Here is an 18545-nt window from a genome sequence, read left to right on the forward strand (position 1 = left end):
CATGGTTCAATGGACATGTTCTAATAAGTATTAGTCATCAAAAACCTACCAATTGTTCGATAGAAGAATAGAGATAATTAAGAAAAAACCAGGAAAAGACTCTCACAATCATCAACGTAGTATTGAGTCATGTTAAGATACGAACATAACGACATTTTATATATAGTTCGTGTATAAGAAACCTGATCTATAATAATTAAGGTACGTAACACAATTAGGCGGTACGTATATTATTTTTTTCTTATACCTTCTAAAGTTGAGATCTTATTTAGTGCCAGTAACGAAGCGAAAAAAATTAAATATGTACATATTTCGATGTAACCTTTTTCATAATTATTAAAAATACTATGATATAATAAGTGGTGTCTTTTTTTTTAATTTTTTTAATGATATCCTTGCATGATATTTATAATCTGTATATATATATTAAATGTAGGACGTAGGATGACGTGAAACCCACCAGATGGTAAGTGATCACCATTGTTCTTATAATGGTAACTACTACCATATTTTAATTTCATTAATATTCTATTTATTATAATCATATTCTATTTGTTTTAATTAGGATATATATTTATATATATAAATATGGTTGATAAGTGAGTTTCTTTCGCCGATTCTTCTCAGCTGAGGGATATTTATCTTCTCCGACCGATGTTCAATGATGAAAATGATTTTGACTTCAGTGATTTGATATAATTACGAACGGATTTATGAAAATTTTAATTCCTTTACAGAGAAAATAAAAGATGAAGACTTGTTTATGAACTTTTCTTTAAAATAAAAAGGAAAATTCTGTACGAAGTTGTTAACTACAAAAACATATTAATGAGAAATTATTTGTATTTCTTTGAGGCTTAAGTCAATACTTAACTAAAAGCAGTCTTATAACGAATTGCTTTCAAGATCTTCAGTTTACATGTTAACATGCCTCCCTAAGTTATTTGTATTACGTTAACCCTTTCCATTACTTCAAAGAGATATGCTTGTAATATCAAATACCTGAAATTACTCCAGTCGAGATAGCTTAGTATCTTTGTAAAGTTAAACACAAAGTAACACCACTGAGCCAACATGAATAAGCAGTATTTGAAGCCTCTCCCGTCTGGGTAGGTAGTAATAATATCAATAATAATTTATTATCTTCTTCATTACAGACATTTCAGTTTAAGCGCGTCTTAATTATAAGTGTAATTGTGTGTGGGAGACAGGAGTCCAAACTAAATTGCCCTATACTAAGGGTCTACTGGCTCCAGGATATCAACTGTTTATTTATTTAATTTTACATTAAATAGGAAAAAGACAAACACATTATCAATTACTATACAGATATTACGTATTCTACTGCCAAACAGTAATACTAAATATTTTTGTGTCCCAGGTTGAAGTTTCAACGGTTAATGGCACATTAGTGATGTGTTTTTACATCGTCTATGTGTAGTGGTAACCACTGTCCAGTCCATTTGGCAGTCTGCATCCATTTTGAAAGAAGAAGTTAACTTTTTAAATGAATTGATCTCTTGATCTTAATGATTCATTTCTTACCGTGGATTTTATATATAGCTCTAAATAATTTTGTACTCTACCATAGCTCAGTTTAGTCTAAGCGTTTGGTAACAAATTAATAAAACGAAACATAAAATAGAGTTTAAAAGTAAACCAATGATATTGTATCGTTCGAATTTCGGCCTTGCGGTTCATTTCTAAGAATTAATCGTCAAGAATAACACTCTGGGCAGAATATATTATGGGGTACAATTGTTTGCGTAAACAAATTTGTACTTTACCCTTACTCTCATAATCCAATAGAACGACATTTTAACACGATCGAGAAGCAGTTCATACATTTCGATTTGCTTTCAAAGGCGATGAAGCTAAACACTGTCAACTTCGTAATTCTAGATTGTTACTAATCATTCTTAAACAGAAAAACTCAAAAATATTTTATTGTTTTCTCATCGATCGAACCCGGTACCTCGGAATTAGCGCCGATATAAACTAAACACTACACCATCGAGTCAAACCTTAACTAGAAAATAACTAAAGAATTTATACCTAACATTCTAAAAGCACTTCAAGGTGGTTAAGGAGCGGCTTACGCTTGTCCCATTTGTTTGTTTTAAAACCGTCTAACACGTTTAAAACCAGTTAAGTTTCCGCAAATCCGAAACCCGGCTATAAATATGAAACTTGGTTGCAAAGGAACAATAATTTAAGTTGTATTTAACGAGGGTAGGCCGAAGCAAGTGCTCTGCCCGCGACATCTTTTACTAGATTTACTTGCCAAGTTTAAATGCTTCGTATAAGCTATTTAAATTGCTTCAGACCATCACAATAACATACAGACGTCACACATGTACAAATGATTTCATTGAGAAGATACGCATGTGTAGTTCTCATTGTTTTAAAATATATGAGCCGTCACGCGCAGCTGCCCACGGTCTATGCACAAATATCATTATTGTTCGTCCATTTGCGTGTAGGTGTCTTGCATAGCAACGCGCCTCTGTTAAGGGCTTTATCATTTTAAACAAAATAGACCGAGAACAGTTCATTGTTTTAGTCGAACGAAGTGCTTTTACGCGGCATGCAGTAGAGTGAGCTGGCAGAAAACATCACGTAAGGATAAAGCGTTATGCAACCTCCAGGCTTCCTTCCTCTTTCTTTTTATTTCTATCTATTGTATACGATTTAATATAACATAATTTAACCTTAGTTTCTTGTTATTGTTTTAATTAACGAGGATTTTGTAACATTTTTATTTCTTGTCATTTATTTTTACCTCTTTTTCTGTTTACCTAAGGTTGCCTGGATGAGATCGCTGTTTTAACGATAAAGCCGACTCTTGTGCATCTTTCTTGAATGTAACTCTTGGTGTGTTTATTAGTGTACATTAAATACTATTTTGATTTTATGAAAGCTACGTATCCTTCTAACCGTGTAGTCTACAATATTTAACCTCTTTTTTATTGTATTATTATTTATAACTTATATAATTATCATTAAACGATTGTTAGTGATGACTAAATAAGAAAATATTCTATTTGATTTTTATGGGACCCTCAAGTATCTCTCATTTCTCCTGTTAATAAGAGGCTTCGCTGCGGTTCAGTATATATATGGGATAAATTCATACAACACACGCAGGTGTTCTCACGAAGTTTTCCTTTTCCTTACTGCTGAGCACGTGAATTATAAACAATAAATTAAACAATGAGAAAACTGTATAATCGTTTATGGAATTTCAAGAATCATATCTTATAAATAATATATATATTAAATAGTATACAGCAATTTTATTAGTAACATTTATTATAATTCAAGAATAAATCTGATAATGAAATGTTTACAACACCGATTACCATAACGAAGCATTTTATGAATTAAATCAAAATGTATTACATTAGATGTGAGTTTTCACGAGTACTTTTGAATTCTAATTTTTAATCTGATCTTGTCAAGCTATAAAGATTTAATCCGGTAATAATTTAAGTTAATACTTAATCAAAGGAAACACATGAGTTTAGTCTCCCTAAGTAATAAATCAATAAAGGACAGTACACATCGGCGAAATGCAGGGTATTTGTGACTAATAATCAAGAAAATTACGTGAACTGGACGAATGATCCTTGGCGCATAAGTAGCGCGAATAACTCTGCGCAAACATACGCGCTACATATCACGACGCCAGCGTGAGCGCTTATCACTTCACGTTTTTCAATATCAGCCTGTAAATTTCCAACTGCTGGACTAAGGCCTCTTCTCCCTTTGCGGAGAAGGTTTGGAGCAATTTCCACTACGCTGCGCCAATGCGGGTTTGTGGAATACACATGTGATAGCCTAGATGGCCCAGTGGTCAGAACGCGTGCATCTTATCCGATTATTTCGGGTTCAAACTCAGTTAGGCACCACTGAATTTTCATATGTTTAATTTTTGTTTAATTCATCTCGTGCTCGGCGGTGAAAGAAAAACATCGTGAGGAAACCTGCATGTGTCTAATTTCAACGAAATTCTGCCACATGTGTATTCCACCAACACGCATTGGAGCAGCGTGGTGGAATACGCTCCAAACCTTCTCCTTTTTGATTTATAAATTAATAATTAATGACTCGATTAGGGTGCGATACTATTTTCTAAATATTTTAAGAACTACTATTCGTTTACGTCTCTGTGAAAATGTCACGTGTCTGCCAAATATGCTTAAGCTAAGGAAGATTGATTGAAAATTCTTTTATGGTATTGTGACGTCACGTCTATCGCGTGTGATCAATTAGCTCTTCAATAAACGTAGGTTGACCCTAATATTCCAATTTATATAAACGGAAATAAATTTAAACATACAAAACATTCTTCAACAAACGCTACCCGAATCTCCTATAAATAATACATACGTACACATGTTCGAAATCATCTCCTTTTGTCGAACACACGACGCTTTGATAAGACACGTTGATCGCTCACACATAAATCATTCACTAGACAGCGAACAAATCTCTAACAAATGCGTTTAAAATTTCGTATAGCGTTTTTATTTGCAACCTGTTTTCAATTCCGCAATAGGATACAATAGAAACAGACTGTATCGTTGCGTTCCCGCAGGAACGAATTGGATTGGTTTAACCTAAAGTTTTTTTTATACAGCGACTAAATTCGAGCTAAACACGAAATACACTGAGGTTTTAAATACAAGAATATCGTGAAGTTAATATCATAGTCATAATAATAAGACACAAATATTTTTACATTAAACGAGAAGAACAAAACTATGTATATTGTCTGTTTTAAAATATCGAATTTATTAATAGCTGCTTTTATTGTTATTAGAGGTTAATCGAGTTTGCCACAATGTTATTTTATATTATTATGGTATTTGACCTGTCTTCGTACAAATTTAATGGGTTATGGCGTTATTATGAATTTGTTTTGATCTGCCCTTACCATCAATTCGCATTGGCCTCAACACTGGTGCTGTAAGAAGTTTAAGCAGATTCTTAAAGCACTAATCGCGAATATAAAAAAAAATCTTTGTATTTCAAAATATGTATGAAACAAATGATGAGATAATAATAAAAAACCTTAAACAATTTGGGTAATATTATGTTGTTATACACTAGGAATTTATTTTTTATGAAATCGGTAATACCTATGGTACTCCCATAGACGCCGTTAGCAATTTTGACCATTCCTTACGCCCCCACCGACCTTGGGAACTAAGTTGTTATGGCTCTTGCGCCTGGTACACTGACACACTCACCCTTCAAACAATAACACAACAGTACAAAGTGCTGCTGCTGCTTAGTGGTAGAATATATGCTGAGTGGGTGGTACCTTCCCTGACTGGCGTTTACAAAACCCTACTATGTGCAAATTAACAATTTATGTAAAAAGTTTTGGTGATTAACTACATTCTCACTTTTTATAAGAGACAAAGAACTCTAAGTCTGTTAAAAGTAAAAAGATCCGGCTTCCCGTCAAGGTCAGTACTTTTGTTCCCTATTTTGACCTTGACCGTGATGTGTGCATGTAGGTTTCATGTATGTAAGCATCAGTTTTTTTTTTAATACTTAATTAAGTAACATGCGATAAAACATTAAGATAGCCCGCTAATGTCCCACTGTTGAACAAAGGCCTCCAGTTCTTCTGAGGAGGTTTGCTTTTTCTACCAAGCTACTTGATTGCTGTTTGGTGATAAATGATATTAAATACTAACAATAAAATAGGTTTGTATTAAAAGGTATTCTATACTCATAATCGTGAATCCGATCGACACCTATCCACAATTACAGATCGTTAAAAAATTATGATTTTTAGTCTATGATATTTCGATATTTAATCCATGAAGTTCAATGATATGACAGTTCAAGGGGCCATGTTTGATGCTTACGGGTGCGTTCGGAAAGCTGTGTAAATAATGATTATTGTTAGTTTTCACCACCTTATATAGAAAGTAAAACTAAACATATCTAAAAAGGTATTTGAAAAGTAAATGATGAAACGCATTTCACCCGAGCAAAACCAGGTATTTCATCTAGTGTAAGCAATAATGTCAAGCCTAAATAAGCAATTTCGCTATAATATTTTTTTATAGGTATAATAGAAAATTATTTGCATCGAAAGTATAGAGGAGAATCAAATACTAAATAATATTCAAATACGAAAGTGATTTTGTTTGTTACGATTTCACGTCTTCGCTTCTTAACAACACAGTCACAAAAATGTACATAGGGTATTTAAACCTAAGACAATAGAATGTAATCTTCCACTCACTCGACTCTCGTTTCTAGCACGTAATGAAGTTCACCATATTGATCTTGACAATGTCGCCGCTGCCAATCAGAATCTACAATTATTATTTTTTATTATCTTGTTTAAAGTAGTGCTGTTGGCCCTACTGGCCTTTACAGCTTCACCGGGCATTCGGGCGAGTGCAAGACTCAGCCCTAAAGTTGAGCGCTGGGCTCGAGCTTGACGTTCGTCCTGAGGGTTTCTCCTATGAGATCGCACCTTGGCTCAGAACGTAGTTGGTGGGGTCGAACCGACAATATTTCTTTTAACTATAAGTAACCAAATCCAAGAATCTGGTAAGTACGGTTCAGAAACGTAAAACAATCAATTAGCGCTATCTATTGGTACTAAGCTGTAACAAAAGTACTTAACAGAAGCCAATCTATACATAAAAGTGAATCCCTATTTCCCTCGGTTACGACTTTGACCTTGAGAACGATTTTACCGATTTCATTTATCTTCTTTTAAGTTTTCTAATACTTTGTAGAAAGTTCTTACAGTTAGAGAAATGCGCATAGAAGTTGAAAACACTTAAGAGCGTTTATAGCGTATTAGCAGTTTTCTAACAGAGACTATGACTATGTCCTAATCGTCATTATCATTAGCAGCCTGTAAATTTCCCACTGCTGGGCTAAAGGCCTCCCTTTGAGGAGAAGGTTTGGAGCATATTCCACCACGTTACTCCAATGCGGAATACACATGTGGCAGAATATCGTTGAAATTAGCCACATGAGCCAATTAGTGTTTCCTCACGATGTTTTCTTTCACCGCCGAGCACGAGATGAATTATAAATACAAATTAAGCACATGAAAATTCAGTGGTGCCTGCCTGGGTTTGAACGCGAAATCATCGGTTAAGATGCACGCGTTCCAACCACTGGACCATCTCGACTCTTTGACCCAATGAAAATATATAAAATCACACCAGTGACAAGCCGAGACGGGTCGCACTATATGAATTTATAGTATTTTCTATATATCGATTAAACTTTTACTAAAGAAAATCACACGAAATTCAACACAATAATCTAACAGTACTTAAGATATAAATCACATGAAAAAGTCATTACCAGCAACAGCTATGACCTAAAACGACGAAACTAAGAGTAAACTTTAATTACAAGTTTCGCTAACACGTTTATCTGAAGCTAAGAAACCAAATAGGTTCAAAACGATGTAACCCCGTTCCTTGAATTACACGTCTGAACTGTGTTAGTCGAGTCCTTAACAAAATAATAGCGATGCCAGCTATTCCGTTCGTGTCACGTGACACAAACACGTCGACATGTTGAAACAGCGGATAGGTTGTGGTTCGATTAAGAGCGTGTGTGTATTAAATTTATAACGTTTAAAAAATTTCATTTAAATTTTTTGGTGATTAACTCTATCCTATACTTGATTCAAGTACATCTTTATTACAGATATACTAGTTTTGTTTTGAAGTATATTTTGCATTAGAATTTCGCTTATATAGTATAAAATACAATTTTTATATTTGTTTAATACTTTGAGTTTGAGTGTTCATAAAGAAAATACCATATCTACAAAAAATTGAAGTATTAAGAATTTCACGCTATAATTTGTATTTATAACGATAATTATATTTAAATTACTCTAAGAACATACACATACCGGATTTTAAGATTTCAAGGAAGACTTGAGCAATAAAGTTCACGACTACTTATATTATATTTAAACACACCAAGACGAATCTAATTCAATGCACTGAATTGACGCAAATAACAATAAATAGTATCAAAGCATTAGTTTGTAACAGTTTCATGGACTATAACTCGCTTACATTGGTACCACGCGTGACGCGAACATAACTCGTAGGCCGTATAACTACTGTAAACGCATGTATATATATATTCGTGTACCTTTAAATTAGACGAGAGAAGTTAACAAGGAATTTAATTGTATAGCAGATAAAGATCAAGAGATATATGAGAATACACACGTCAATTCATTCTGTATTATTTTCGCGTAATTGTTTCAACAAAATTATTGTAAAGAGAAAGGAATCTTTGATGTATGTTTACGTTCATATAATTTGTTAAATCTGTTGACGAGAATACTTTAAAAATGTAAAGGAATTTAAAAAAAAATATTTTAAATAATTTTAACTATTTTTATAAGGTAGGGGACATTTCTTTGTTATGCCTAACTCATAAAACCACTAAACAAATATACATAAAACTTTAAAGAAGGTTTTAGTTGAGTCTCAGATAATATTATTAAAAAGGTTTTCCTGTTTTTTATTTTGAGTATTAATATGACAATCATGTTCTTGAACAATATAATTTTCATTTCATCGTTTGACAACTCTATATTGGATACCTGCCGTTTATTGCATGCCATCGAAAACTTTTTAATAATAATCTTTTTCTGTGTTCTACAGAATCTTGTTTGAAACTATGTGTAATATCCAATAAACGACACTTAAATTATATCTCGTAGCTCAGTGCCTTTTGGCAAGGGCATCCTCCAAGTTTCACTCCATTGAATTTGATCTGTTCCTACTGTTCTCCAAAAGAAAGCTTCAGATCTTTTTATATTGATATGATATATTTTCAAGGCGTCTTGATTAAATAAGAGATTTTTTTTATTTCTTCTTTGAAACATTAATACTAATTGATTATTACTCTATTCATAATTCATTTATCTTCCTCTTTCTTATCGTTGAAAACTTTATATCTGTTTTGAGTCACTTCAGCAAAACTTCTATTGAATAAAAATTAAATAAATTAATTACTCAATTTGATTTCCTTTATTATTATTGAAGTCAGCTAAAATTTTATTTATTTAATTATTAGATAACACTGAAAAATTTAAATAAATATCACGTTATTATGAGTGTAAAAAGTATACATTTTTTTAAATTTAAAACTACAATCAGTGTCATATTTTCAAATACAGAACACCGTATAAAATTTAATAAGCCTTTTTTTTTCATCGAAAACAAGTGGTTCGCGTGGTCGCTTAAACAACGAAATCACGAGTTTCTTACACGCGATGCTTGGCTACAGTAAAAAATAACATCAAAAACACGTAATAATGTGTTATGCGAATATAATTTTTGCCACTATAATTACAAGGGTCATTATACCGTGAAATATTATGAAGGGTTACCTTTAATTCTTATGTCAGATTATTTTAAATTGATTTACGTTCGCGTTTAACATCGCGTGTTTGTATAGGGGGCTCGTATCGGATTATGTGATTTTGAATGTTAGAGTAATAAGTGAATATGATACCTGACACTTTAAAAAATATTTATGGTATTGAATACTGATATACCGATGTTTATTTTTAAAGCTTAAACGGAAATTGTTCCAGTTGAAATCTTACGTTATCGGATTATTTTTAAATAAACTGCCAGTGAAATGTCGTTGTTGTAAAGAGTTCTATTGTAAGTAAACCTCCTAACATTATTGTTTTAAAGTTTCCAAATATATTTTCGTGATTAAGTTTATCACGAAGTGAATAGGTTTATTGCGAAATCAACTGTAGCATCATTTACGATGGAATCAGATTTGAATCCCTTTATTATACCTCTATTAATATTATATTCATAAAATATAATTAATATTGAATGACTGACTATTTTTTTTGGTCTAGTAAACAGCTTATAAAGATCCCAAATTCCTGGATACAAATGGATTTGACGTTAAACGAAGTTATTGGGTTCTATTGATAAATTCATAGTAACCGTGCGAAGATCGGAAATATCTCAATATTTATTCGTATTTAAACGCATCGAAGAGAATAAAGCCGTTGATCCTATACCTGAACTCTCTTTGATCGGGACGTATTGCTGACGAAGTGTCAGAGTGAGAGACAGATAATCAATTTTTACGCACACAATTGAATATAAAACCTACTACACGCCTTAAGCATTATGAAGCTGTTGTGAGAAAAAATTGTCAAATGGATATTATTAAAATAGTAAATTAATTAAAACCTCGATAGTTTTATATTTTTTCAGACCTAGCTTCAAATACATACTGTACTTACATGCAGGAACATATCATATATGTAGGCTGACTGGCTAATAGGCTAGCTAGTAGTAAATGGTCACAACTGTTCATAGAGATTACTGGTGTAAAAATATTAATTATTCCTTACGTTAAAATTGAATACAGCACACATATTCTACGTTATATGCCATTTATTCTACATTATAGACTTAACGCCCCGATCGGGGTGATGAACAGCCTGTATAAATATTTATTATAACCTCGGGTCGAAACGGCAAACGTTCACTCAGAGTTTGTTCATAACGACAACACATTGTACATTTGAAAAACTCAATCTTAAACAGGATAATATTCGGTACGAAGTGTTATATAATATAAACTAGCTGTGCCCGCGACTTCGTGCGCGTTGTTTGAATTTAAGTTATTGGGATATTGTAGCGTGATTTTATTTTTATTCTATATATAATTCTAAAATAAAAGTAGCCTAAGTTTCTCTTTATTACATCCGCTATCTGCCAAAAAAAAAATTTTTTTTTTTACAATTTTTCGTTTTCGATTTCGTCAGGACTTTGGCAGATAGCGGATGTAATATTTAAATAATATAAAATACATATACATTTAGCGAAAATGGATTATTTTGATATTACAAACAGACACTCCAATTTTATTATATGTATAGATTATTTATGTCAAAGCATAATATAAACTATAAATATGTCATGAAGTATTTTTTTATAATACAGAAGAACGGGCAAATGGATCACCAATCATTTATATATTGCGATTATGAGAAATATTAACCATTCCTTACATCGCCATTGCGCCACCAATCTTGGGGACTAATTGGGGATCTGGATCACTCTTCATCCTTCAAAATGGAACACAACAATACTAAGTATTGCTGTGTGGCGTTAGAATACACTATGATGAGTGGGTGGTACCAACCCTTGCTTGCATAAAGCCTTACCACCAAGTGAACAGTGTCGTTGGAGATTGATAGATATCACCGTCTTGAACATACACCCAGTATACACCCAGTAGTGAAACTTCTTTGAATCTCCGTTTTACGTAAACGTTACGAATAAATTACGTGAAACAAATACAAAGTTGATTTTTTCACATCAAACCAGAGGAAATTTCACTTAAAAATACCTTATTAAAATACACCGCTGATAAAGTTCGTTGGCTCACAACGAACCCTTTGATCTGAAGAATCTACGTAACTCTGTACGGTTTTGTTCGTGTTTGTACGTTAATAGGAACATTGTTTTAGTTATATATAATTGATATATTTAAAGTGCTAGCTTTTGTAAAGTGTTCGCGTTTATGATCAGTCAAAATTAAAATTAAATTAAATATATTTATATTATTTAGTAGCTAGGCGAACAGGCAAATAGGCCACAAGATGGTAAGTGGTCACCACCTCACAAATACATTGGCGCCGTAAGAAATTTTAATCATTCCTTAGATCTAAAATGTGCCAATAACCTTGGGAATACGTCAAACTGAAACATAACAATACAATGTACTACTTAGCGGTAAAATATCTGATGAGTGGGTGCCACCTACCCAGATAGGCTTGCACAAACCCCTACCAATTAGTAAAATATTATATAGTTGATAAAATAGCGTGGAACTAATAATAGTTGACTTTAAAGCTGGATATTAAATATAATTTTATTTAACTGACATAACTAGTATATCAAATTTTGGATAAGAGTAACTACTGAGTTTCGTGTTGGTTCTTAATAAAATCTTCATTCCGAACCGATGGTAGGTTGAAGTTTAGTACAGTCTAATTGAATAGAGTATGTTTTGATTTTGATTTCAACTTAAATTCAATTTATTATTACTGTAATAAAAATAAAAATAAAAAAAATAAAATATTGTAAAGTTCGTGCATAAATTATTGATTAGTGAATTGTTTTGATTCTTTAATAATTGGCTGTGTAACCTCATCATAGTTTGCAATAGTGCTATTTGACGTACTGTCTTTGTTTTCTTTGACTACCATTTCTATTTGAATTGCGGTATTTATATAAAGTTATAATATCTTCCTGTGTAAAAATTGTGTATATAGTTATTAATTAATGCATATTTATTATTATTTATCTCTACATATAATAAAATTGGAGTGTCTGTTTGTAATATTAAAATAACAGCGTTTTACTAAATGCATATGTATACACGGTAAATAACTTTTTTTTACAATTTTTGTCTGTCTGTCTGTCTCTTTGTTCCGGCTAATCTCTGGAACGGCTGGACCGATTTTGACGGGACTTTCACTGGCAGATAGTTGGTGTAATAGGGAGTAACTTAGGCTACTTTTATTTTAGAATTATCTGTATAATAATAATAAATTCACGCTTTTTTAAATTAAATTCAAACGCGCATGAAGTCGCGGGCACAGCTTGTTTAGAAATAAAATTAGAGATACTTTTAATAATTATTATTAACACAAAATGAGGATTAGAAAATTCATAATAGCGAAGCTGTGAGAAACAACTTATTGAATATTAAACAATGAAATTAAGCAAATGACCTGGGGGATAATTTCCAACAGTTATCATTTGTAACTCACCATACCTCTTTACCGCAGTGAGTTAGTTAAAACACGATTCTCATAATATCTTCCGAGATGTAGTTTTCGACCGAGCACGAAATCAATTTGGATCTGCCACAGCTCAAATTCGGTATTTGAAACGTGCTTGCCCGTTTTTGAAAAATCATTTAATTTCACTAATGTATAGTCGCTATATACATATATAATTTCGGCTGTAGGGGGCAATGTTAAGGGAGATCAGCCAATACCCAGGAGATATTATAATGCACAAGTGTGTGTACAAACACAGGTATCTTTCCCTCACTCTCATAATCCGATGGCATTAAGTGCTTTCCATAGCACGGGACTCTCACTTCCACCATCCCAGACTGCGGGCTAACCCAATAACATTTTATGGGCTCAACCTGCTTTGAACCTAGAACCTCGCGATCTGCAGCCTTATATCTAGCCATTGAACCAACACGACAGTCTGCAGTTTCTTTACATAAGAATTATATTATTATTATTAAATAATATTTAAATAACAATGATAAGATGGCAAAACTGCGAGCAGTATTTAGCTCTACAAATGAAGATAGGGAGTTCGAAACCAGATGCTTTTATTAAAATACACCCACGAAGTAACAGTATGCACATTGCTTTATTCAAACACATTTTAATAACTTACTATTCTTTTATAAAGATTTTTTTGACTCTGATATAGCAAACCGTTACAAAGATTATTAATTTTTATATCTATCATCATATTTTATTATTATACTTATAATATTTTCTATTGACAAACTACAATACTTAGTATTGACGTGTTCCGGTTGAAAGGGTGAGTTAGTGTAACTACAGGCACAAGGGACTTAACATCTCAGTCCAAGGTTGATGCATTGGGTGTATAAGGAATGGTTAATTATTTTACGGCGCCGATGTCTACAGGCACTGGACCAGTTACGTAGTCGTACGATTACATTCGTTTCTCTCTACTATAGTCGTACAGCCAAAAATACTTAGTTTAGTTTGGAACATTCGTTTATTTTGTAACATTCACATTAGTCAAGAATGGATATTTGTAAATCTTAAGTTTAAGAAGGCGAGTGGAGATTTATTACACTATATTAATTTTAATACATATTCGGAACGAAATTAGCTCATAACAAAATATAGTTTTGTTATGAAAAATCATCACATTACATTTTACATTAAACCAGTAGCCTGTAAATTTCCCACTGGTGGGCTAAGGCCTCCTCTTCCTTTGAGGAGAAGGTTTGGAGCATTTTCCAAGACACTGCTCCAATGAACCCGAAATCATCGGTTAAGATTCACGCGTTCTAACCACAGGGCCATCTCGGCTATGAAATGAAAAATTATCACAAGAAATGTAATTAGTTATTTTATTAGTCAATTAGTTACTTAACATTGAAATATGATTTGAGTTAATGTTAAAATTAAATATAATACACACACACAGTGATTTATTCTACATTACATACTTAACACCCGATAACCCCAACAGCCTACATAAATATTTATTGTAACCTCGACTCGAAACGGCAAATGTTCACTCAGAGCTTGTCAGTAACGACAACTCATTTAAAATACTCAATCTTCAACACAATACTAGTACACAGAAATAAATATTTTTTAATTACTATTAGTCACAACATCAATAATATGATAGGGCTGAAAAAATACTATAAATATATGACGTAGTATTTTTATTTTTTTAAATATAGGCACATAGGCGGGCAAATGCGCCACCTGACGGTAAGAAGTCCCCACCAACCATACATACTTGTAAGAATATTGACCATTCCGTATACGACTTATGCAACTCATACCGTGGGAGCTAAGATATTATGTCCCTACAAACTGGAGCACAATAATATTACCTATCGATGTTTGGCGGTAGAATATCTGATGAGTGGGTGGTAACCTTAACTTCAAACATTTTTAGATACTTGTTAAATCAATTTTTAGCACAGTTGTTTTTATATTTGTATTTCGAATTCGGGTCATACTCCACGTAACAAATAATGTCGCCATTTGCAATATTATAAGTAAATTATATATTGACATCGAATAAAGCTATAACGGTAATTTAATTATTTATATATTAAAATCTGTATTAAAGGTTTAAGGTGTATTGAAATGTAAGAAATAGTTTACATCGAGTATTTAGTTTTTATTTTTAATTTTGAGCATAGGTCTTAAGATGGCATAGGCGGGGTCCAATGATATTTTAACTCAAACATAATTTCAATGACACAAGGCCTTAATTCGATACCATTGTATATCATTTATACCATCAATTCGTGGCTCATATTTTCTTAAGTGTTGTTAAGCACTACTTAGTGGTTATGTATACGGAACTAATTTAATGTCATTAAAACTGAGATTTAAATTTTCTTATGATGGGTAGGTTTTAACCAAGGGCCTTCTCTTGGTCTTTTCAAATATGTTCTGAAACAGTCGTAAATATAGGTGTGAAAATGGGTAAACACATCTTTAGTATCAAATATCGTAAATAATTACAGATTATTATAACATAATGTTGCTAACCTGAAACTATACTACAAGAACTTAGAAATTATATTTATTAATAACACGTGCCATCAACACGAACGCTTCGAATTTTCCTTTTATATATACAAAGTTACTTATTCCAATTTTGAAGCTACGTTTGTATAAAATATTAAATGAGTATTTATAATATATATAAATGAACATTTTCTATTTGTTATAATAGTTGTTATATAATTAACTATAAGATTATAATTATTATAATAATAGTTACGATCAGTCTATGCAACATTTTAAAGGTTTATGGGGTATTCGTTCGTATTCAATATATGTTCGTATTTATATATAATAAATTAGATTTTCTTGCTGAATTCTTACAAAATGGAAAACAATGACACCGGTTTTAAACAGGAAAATAATTCGCATAAGTCATATTAGCATTTTTCGAATGGTATTATTAGCAGAAATAAATTTCTATCAATAACAGGTATACCGAAATGAATTCGTTATTCCAATACTTTAAATTTATATCAAATATCACAACCAAAGGACATTTAATTGAAATGTAAAAAATCTTCATAAAAATATCAAAAAAAAAAGTGATATCAATGTTTGTTAATCGAAATGGGGAAAAAATTGGGCCGATTTTTTATTACAAAAATTCTTATAAAAGTCGGCGGTAAAACAGAGAGCATCTCTGAACAATAAGCTCTGTCCCCACAGAGCCTTCGTTTGCTTAACGAGTGTCTAAGACCTTTGTTGATAAAAAATATATAAGTAGGAATTGTAAATGGTTTTTAAAATAACATTTTTTAACAAGACAGGCTTGAATCTAAAAAATATGTCCCTAAATACAGACTCAAGCTGTTTAAATAATTTTATTTTTAAGCATTGTTTTATTTTTTGTTTGTTTTAGTAAAACAGTAGTTTGTTGTATCGTGTGACTGTTTTTTTTTTTAGTAAAAGATTTTTCTAATAGTTTTGATTTATAGCTTTCAAGATACTCAATAAATATAATTTTTAAAAACACTTCTCATTAATTTAAACTTATTTCTATTACATAGCTAAACTAATTACATACCTCCGTAAAATCCATATAAATGGTACAACAAGATAACAAAACTTGCTTCAAAGGCTCTCAGTCACAAAAAATGTGTCATGATAAGTCAACATCACGAAATAAACTACGGACGATAGCACGAGACAAAGCGAAAACTCCTTTTAAAAATACATTATTACTTCATCACATCACTGAACACTTCACTACGTACACAGATAATACCAGTTTGTAACACGTTACAAGAAATGTGATACACAAATTACAGGTCGGCACTGAAACGGCTAAACACGTAACAGCACTACGGCGTAGCGCTACGGGCTACGCGCGGGCTACGACTGCCGCCGCGTCGACCCCACCCCTCCCGTTTCAGCGCAACGTGACGTCTACATTATTAAAGTTATTGAAAAATAAGTTTTTAACAGCTTCAACAAAACATAAAGACTATTAATAAACACTTACCTATATGTTGCTGCAGTAACTATTTAAATATTACAACAAACTTCTTATTCGGAATAAGTATGTTTTAAAAAAATACTATTATTGTGTTGCTATTTTATAAATTAAAATATTTGTAAAAAAAAAGATATAGTGTCATAAATAAGAGAACATTAAAAGATATTGTTAGTATTCTTTTTGGGAAAATCAAAGTATTAAGCTCATGCCATTTATATTAAATTTTTGATTTTGAAGATTTAAGATATCATTATTATTTTAATTTTGAGACATACATATTTTTACATAAAATAATAAAAGTTTTACCGATGGTATGGTGATGTGAAAGCCTCATATTCTAAGAGACTCTAATTTTCGGTCTAGTATTGCTACTTCTAGAATTTTTCGTTTACTTATGATATCGAAAAGCTATCTTTTTAAGAGAACCGATGTTAATACACGCTTTTGATTCTAACTTTATTATTTCATTAGTTTATTTACCTTTTTTTTCAATTATTATCGAGATGATATTGAAATTTATTTCACATAACCATTTAAGATATTACTGGTCATCAATTAAAAGTGCTTCGAACCAAAAATTTTCGATGGCTCAGTCATTATCCAAAGCACTTCGCAAACAACCATAAGGAGAGTAGATTTGAACAGACTTTAGACAGCTGTATGTTTTATCTGTTACTGCGAAAATACTTTAATACAAGAAGACATTTACATCACAAAAAAAATCATTAAATACTTTATATAAAATCAAATTAATAATAAACATTTTCTTACTAAATAATAGACGTAGCAAGTTCAAGCTATATAAGAAATTAATATGATAACTAACCTCTTTAATACTATAAATATTTATGTTTTTTTTTAAATTAATTATGTCATATAGCATTTTTGAAAACAAATCTATTGATTCGACATAAACTGTAACCAGTATTTAAATTTAAATAATTATATAGTGGTCGAGTAGTGTGTACACCGGTTTTCATGGGTACGCCACTCTGAGGTCCCGGGTTCGATTCCCGGCCGAGTCGATGTAGAAAAAGTTCATTAATTTTCTATGTTGTCTTGGGTCTGGGAGTTTGTGGTACCGTCGTTACTTCTGATTTCCATAACACAAGTGCTTTAGCTACTTACATTGGGATCAGAGTAATGTATGTGATGTTGTCCAATATTTATTTATATAATTAATAATTATTAGGGACACCTCATCTCAACTATTTTAATGATAAATTTATTGCATATAAATTAAATAAAGGTATCATTCAAACTTGATCGAACTGTCTATATAAAAGCAGTTTTAATTTAAGAAGTGATTAAAAAAGCAAAGCAAAGTGCATAAAATGTCTTGCGACTGTCTTATCTCATGTCTACATCCGGTCTAAAAGTCTTTCTTTGGCAGGCGCGAACGTATTGTAGAGCTCAGAGCCAAGTACCCGATAGTTACTAATTCGATGGAATTGATACTTTTCCTTATTTATTACAACTATTCTTCTTCCAACAAGTAATCTACTCAATCTGGGAAGCGCTGCAATTGCTGGAAATTAAACTAAAATAAAGAATTCTACTGGAAGTACAAGTTTAAATTCCTTAACCAAGGATTTTCTAGTGTTTTTTTAAACATTTTCTTCTTGTTCTATTTATATTCATTTTGTTTTAGTATTGCTGTTTTAAAAATAATATTTTTACTAAAATTTTATT

This window comes from Vanessa atalanta, chromosome 18 (assembly GCF_905147765.1).
Source record: "Vanessa atalanta chromosome 18, ilVanAtal1.2, whole genome shotgun sequence".
Taxonomy (NCBI): domain Eukaryota; kingdom Metazoa; phylum Arthropoda; class Insecta; order Lepidoptera; family Nymphalidae; genus Vanessa; species Vanessa atalanta.